This window comes from Eucalyptus grandis, chromosome 8 (assembly GCF_016545825.1).
Source record: "Eucalyptus grandis isolate ANBG69807.140 chromosome 8, ASM1654582v1, whole genome shotgun sequence".
NCBI lineage: Eukaryota > Viridiplantae > Streptophyta > Magnoliopsida > Myrtales > Myrtaceae > Eucalyptus > Eucalyptus grandis.
The window spans coordinates 58,130,550-58,137,408 of NC_052619.1; the positions used below are offsets into that span (position 1 = coordinate 58,130,550).

The 6,859-nt window shown below is 37.2% G+C and overlaps 1 pseudogene; it reads left to right on the forward strand.

Moving 5' to 3' along the window:
• The first annotated feature begins 1,224 nt into the window (after positions 1–1,224).
• On the forward strand, positions 1,225–2,153 carry LOC104417580 (annotated as a pseudogene).
• The last annotated feature ends 4,706 nt before the right edge of the window (positions 2,154–6,859 follow it).

Genomic DNA, 6,859 nt, shown 5'->3' on the forward strand with positions numbered 1-6,859 from the left:
TAGGGTTATGGCCAGCCTAATTTTCATCATTTTGAAGTCCTTAACTAATGCATGGACGCTGCCAAATGGGCAATCCTGGTTTCCCCTTCAAATCCATTGTTATTCATGTGCTCCGCTTACATATGTAGACCGACTCGAAATCCTAGGAGATTGCACAAATCTCATCTTTAAAAGTAATTGTTACATTGACGGAAACTGAACTCCATTTCATGCAAAAACTATATAACTAGTATAGCATCAGGATTGAAATAACCTGATTTGAGTGAGCTAGAGTAAAGTAGAGGACAACAACGTATGAAAGAGATGAAAAAGGGATGACTGAGTGTGTATATGACAGAAACTTACCGCTAGAAAATAGATCATACAGCACTCCAATAGCCATGTAGCATAACTCACACGTACTCTCTTGCTTTGAGAGCTGGGCACCTGGAGTGTCAAAACTTGGTACAGAAGACACTTAAGTGTTAAAAGTTATGACACTTAAGTGTCACTTTAAAAAAAAATAGAACACTTGAATGCTAAATCTGGCAAAGGTTGCTGGAAATTCTACGTAGCAATTTTTTAATAATATAATTCACCTACATGGCATGCTGGAGAGCTGAGTTAGCGATGAAGAACCAAAATTATGTTGATTTGTTTTTATAAAAATTATAATATACATATTAATTAAAATAAATATTTAATTAATATATAAATAAATTTAATTTAATTAATATTTATATTAATTATCTAGCCATGTCAGCAAAACAACGTCGTTTTTATACTTATCTAGCCACGTTAACATGCGAAATGATGTCGTTTTGTACTTGTCTTGCTAGAAAATTGTCACGTTAGCATTTTTGACGGATTTTTTTGTCGTTGGCACTTAACTGATTTATTTTGCTCCGATTTTGGAACTAAGTGTTAATTTCATAACTTTTGACACTTAAGTATTTTCTCATATTAAGTTTTGACACTTCATTTTTTTTTTTTTTTGCCCTTTTGCTTTTGAAGACGGAGACGAAAGTGACCGGTTGTTTTAAAAAAGAGTAACAAACAGATTATTGCGTAGCTGTTGGATTTTAGTACTGTTTGGAATATAGAATGAAAATGGCCAACCAATCATAGCTGTCAAAACTTTCTCTGCTTTCAGACACTCCATCCATAAATAGGCTTAGTTTTTAGCCTAGTTTCCTCACCCTGCTAAGCACTTGTGTCAAAAATAAAAAAGAAAACCAGATAAAAATGACGAGCAGTGTCAGATTTTTGGCGGGCGTGGCACTCTTGGCTCTAGCATTGTCCATAGCCGATGCCGAGGACCCTAGTCCCGTCTAGGATACCTGCGGAGCAGTCAAAGAACCAAACAATGCTTGTACGCTTGTCTTTCCCTTGCTCAATCGAACTTAATGGATACTAAGGCAACATACCCTATAATATGACATTACCACATATATTTTTCTCCTTATGAAATGATTAAGACGCCAGGTTTCGCATGCAACAGGACAATTAAGGTGCAAGAGAAATTATCATTATATTTTTCTGCAACAATTTATGATATACCTCTGACCGTTCCGAGGCAATTGTCAACCATTCCCTCTTAACAACGAGTTTTCTCCCTGCAGTGTTTGTGAATGGAAAGTTCTGCAAAGAACCCAAATCTAGCAACAGGGGAGGATTTTCTCTTTTCTGGCGTCCAAGTTCCCAGAAGCACCGCCAATCCCTTGGGCTCCACTGTCACCCCGGTAACTGTAGACCAGATAGCGGGACTCAGCACTCTTGGCATTTCCATGGTTCGTATCAACTTTGGAATAGGCGGTTTGAATCCTCCCCACACTCACCCACGTGGTACTAAGATTTTACTATTCTTGGAGGGTACGCTCTATGTGGGCTTCGTCACGTCCAACCAGTTGAGCAATACTCTCTTTGCAAAAGTTCTTAAACCGGGAGATGTTTTTGTCTTTCCCATTGGGATGATTCACTTCCGGCTCAATGTTGGAAAGACCAATGCAGTCGCGATCGCTGCTCTAAGCAGCCAGAACCCATGAGATATCACTATAGCCAATGCATTGTTTAATGCAAAGCCGCCTATCTCGCCTGAAGTTCTAGCCAAGGGGCTCCAGGTGGATGAGAAGTTTGTTGAGAAACTTCAGAAGAAGTTCTGGTACTACAATTAACCTGAGAAATGCATCTATTATCTCCCAGATTTGTGTCCCTGATCAAACAATTTTTTTTGACTTTCACGATAAAGTTTCTTGTTCACGTATAAAGAAAAGTTTCCTCCTGTAACCGTGATGTATGGATTTCAGTGTAACAAGATTGTTATGTTCGATAAATCCTCCAATCGAATTTGTAATTTTTGTGTATGATTTCATTTCCTAAAAACCGGCCAAAGACAGTGAACTTGATACTTGCCTTGAGAGTTTCTTGTATGATGATACACTTGAAAGGAGGGGAGAGAAGGGAAACAGTGTTAATATCTAATTACGCTTAAATGTTTAGCAGCATTAAACTATCTTCAATTTGAAAAGGACTACTTCGTGCTAGAACACTTTAATCAAATTGACACTAAAGGCGGTAAGCCTACAGGCAAGATGCTTCTTGATTTGATAGCGGGTCAATTTCATCAAATTGGAAATAAATTATCAAACTGAAAGATTAGCTTCTAACGTGTCTCGTTCTTTCCGTATACTTCCAATTAGGCTATTTGAATTTTGGCAAAAGACCAGAAAACAGGCGAAGAATCTGGACTATACACGATAACGTCAATGTCGAAAGACATTTCTCGTGATCTCATGGATAACAAAACTAGGGGGAGCTTTCTAATTTTTTTTTTTAGGCACTTGTAAAACATGGCTTTTAGTATTTATTACTGAGACAACACATTGGTTGAGGAAATGTGGATAAGGTCTAGTATCTTGAAGGATCGGATACTCAATTATCATCAAGTATGGGTAATTTTGGTATCTGATTCTTCAATCTTGAAGTTGAATCTGGGCCCTAAAACTTTGAGTGCATTCCTTATTGATATGGTCATGAGTGGTTCTCAGGCACTCACCGCAGTCCTGTAATATTGCTCCGTTGCAGGCTCCATGGCCCTAGCAATTAGTAATAAATGTGATGATCATAGGCGCGTGTTAGTGTATCATCACATAAACCTTCTACAACGAGACCTCTAGCAGTGACATAGTACTCCACGCTACATACCTCTCTGGATTGCATAATTTATAAACCTTGGTCGTATTAGTAGTACATTTGACCAAATTCCAAGCACATAGCAGCCCTATGAGAACGTGATTGACCACATGTTGCGATGTGTTCATGATATATAGCTCTCTATCTTCACTTTCCTCAAATTTTCCCCCTTCATTTGAAGTTCTAGTGAAATTTCTATATATTTAGAAGAGGTGGTTCTTATAGGGTGTTCCACCGACTTTTGGTTGGAAGCTGGGGGCAAAAGTTCTTTCGGCTGTTACAAAGTTAATTTAGTTATTGTCATTAAGTTGGATTTCAACACATCATCCATGAAGCTACAATTTGCAGAAGATTTGTAATAATTCATGGAACCAAAGCAGAAGACAGTGAGCTCGACACCTGACTCTGCCATGCCAGAGGATTTCCAATCTGAATGCTTTACAAGCACCAACTTCTAGTAACCATTGCTCGTTCATTGGTATTTGGGAATGAAACCTTGAGCATTCCTATTTTCTGAGAAACTGTCATTGCTATTTGCTTGCAGTGTGTTTAGTTTGAGTGATTTGATCCACGACTTCGTGTGTCTTTTTTCTTCCAGGTTCTGTTGTACATGTCAGTTGGGATTCTTAAATTCCATTTCCTTAAGATTTTGGTCACCATTGATTATTGTTCTTGGCCTATTTACTTAATCTACGAACAAGAGGAGGTTTAAAAGAAATGTAAAAAAAGAAAACGACAGCTATGCTGTAGTTTCCTCGTACACAAATTAGCAAGTTTCCTGAAGTCCCCATGATCGTAATGAAGTTATAAGTGAATGAATCTCCTAATTGATTTCTTAATCTCCTTATATTATGTTAGGTACTAAGATAAGTTAAATCACAGATGCTGGTAAGGTTTCTTCTGTATTAGTAACTGATTAAGCCACTGTAAATTATGGTCATAAAGTTGAAAAGAAAAATAAAAACTATCAATTTGTCATCCATCAAATGAGTTGGAGACGTATACGGTTGAACAATGGACGAAAATCTTATGTTAATTTCACTTGACGGAATCATGGAAAGCCCGACAGTACAAGTGAGTTGGATACTTAAACTACCAATTCGGCATTTTCATTTATCCTAAAATAGATGCAACTTTATTTTGCATTATTACTGGACAATGATCAGGATTAGAAGGGTATATCCACCAAATAAATTGTTTGCATGATTCTGGCACTTGATAGTGATATCTCGTATGGATGATTATTAAGGTTGTTAGTAGTGTTAGGAAATGGGAAAACCTTAAAATTCTCTACCTTAATCAATTTTCCATGTTACGAACAATATATATGACCAAGCCACCGGAAAGGTATCCGTACCGGAAGTACTTCAAACAGAAAAAGACAAAAAAGCTACACACTAGTTTCAGTATAATCAACCAATTCTAACCACTGCAATCTTTTTTGGTGCAACCACTCCTCTTCTCCTAGTTGGAGCTAATTGATTGTTCTCTCTCAGTCTACTCAGCATATTCCTTTGTTGTCAACAGATGCAATATTAAGGTTCTACCAGTCCTGATTTCATCATTATCAGTCTACTCAGCATATTTCATCGTTTTACGTGGCCTATAACTGGCCTCCGACAAATTAGTGGGTCTCATCAAATAGGAAGAAATTTTTTTTCATAATTACCTGAGTCAAAGTAAGTTGCAATTAGTAAGATTTGAGAGAGCCCGAACCAAGTATGAGTGTCATTTGTGACAAATGAAGTAAATATCAATTTAAGAATTTCTGTGATTATTTGAGATAAATTTGTCATAAGTGTACTAATTTGATATTTTTCTTGCTCAAAAAAATAACTTTGAATAAATTTATCATAAGTGTATCAATTTGGAGTTTTTGATAATATTAACCCTATTAAAAAAGCACGGATGATTTCTCTTGTGATAAATTTACTTCAAATTAATTTGTTCGATTGTCAAAAACCAACTATTACATTTGTGACAAATGAACCTTTCGTTAAATTGGATTAATACAAAAAAAAATCATAAAAATAAAAATCCCAAACTGGTACACTAATCAATTATCATATGTCATCCAATTTAGTAATCTGATAGTAAAATTTAACAGAAATTAATAGAGGATATATTTGTAATAAGTGTATTAATTTAGGGTAAATTTGTCAAAAATGTAGCAATTTAGAATTTTTAATAGTAAAAAAAATTAGTTTTTGGTAAATTTGTCATAGGTGTAACGGTTTGGGTTTTTTAGGATATTAACCATTTAAATTAACTCATCTTGAGGAATTGTGTTTAATATTTCCCCTGAAGAGGATCACGACAACTTATAGCACTACTCAACAAGCATTGTCGTCTTTAGACAATTCTTCATTGCATGCTCCCTGGCCGTAGCGACAACCGTGTTGAGTGTAGTAATTGTAATCGTTATGTGATGTACGAAGGAATAGATGGTCCACGACAATCCACAAGTCGTTGCAATATGGGTCGGTCTCACTGCTGAGTGTCCTTGCACTGCATATTTTGTACACCAAGCTATCATTATAACCACTTCACGTCATTGCAAGAACAAAGTAACCAAAAAACAAGGAGCAGTTTCACAATATGCTGAGATAATGTATTCATGGTTGGCCACTCTACACCTTTCCTTTCCTCCTTAATGGTTCTTTGAGGTTCAAGCAGTCGTGTGTTTATATAAGCGAAAGTTCCTCTTACAGGTTTCTCCACCAATTCGTCCTTACTCGGGGGGTAAAACCTTGAGAATGTCAAAATAAATGAATTATTTATTGAATATATCACCGCTTATCTCTCGTGACTCTTCGTGTTTTGGTCGAAAGGCTGTTCAGTTTCCAACGGAAACTGTTTCAGCACACATATTAAAGTGTCCTTATTACTATTTATTTAGACATGCCTTTTCATATATCTAAAGAATGTCAAGAGTCGCGTTTTCAAGCCTATATATAAACGAGTCTTGTAATCATTTCTAAATGAAGAGTGAAAATATTTTTCAGCAAGTAGTATATTCATTTCCTTCCTTAAAGAGCTTCTCTTTTGAGTGTTACCAGAGCCGTGTGACTCTAATATTCAACAATTGGTATCGGAGCAAGGTTATCTGGGACCGACTCTAATATTCAACAATTGGTATCAGAGCAAGGTTATCTGGGACCGAGAGCACGGTTGTCTGAGAGCACGGTTGTTAGGGACCGTCAGTCAAGTCTTTCGGAGCGTAGTTCGTGAAGACAGTGGTCAAGGACCAATGTTCATGCACAAGCGGTCAAGGACCGGAATACGTCGAAATTTTGTCAGTGTACAGTCAAGGACTGTGATCGATTGATCGAGGATCAAGGTTTCTTGGAGTAGTGCTGGGCATTATTTCAAGTCATATGGCGGATATTTCAAATTCGACGAATGGCATTGAGAAGCTCAACAACTCCAATTACAATAATTGGAGTGTCCGGATGCAGTTTTATTTGATGGGTCAGGATTTGTGGGATATTGTTGGCGGCGGCAACACCACAACACCCAGAGATGATGATGGACAGAGGAGATGGAAGATAAAAGCGGGTAAGGCTCTTTACGCTCTTGCTGTAACTGTTGAAGATGATTTATTGCCGCACATTAGGAGCGCGCAGACTCTTGGGGAGGCGTGGGATAACTTGGCAGCGTTATTCGCAAGGTCGAATGATGCCAAGCT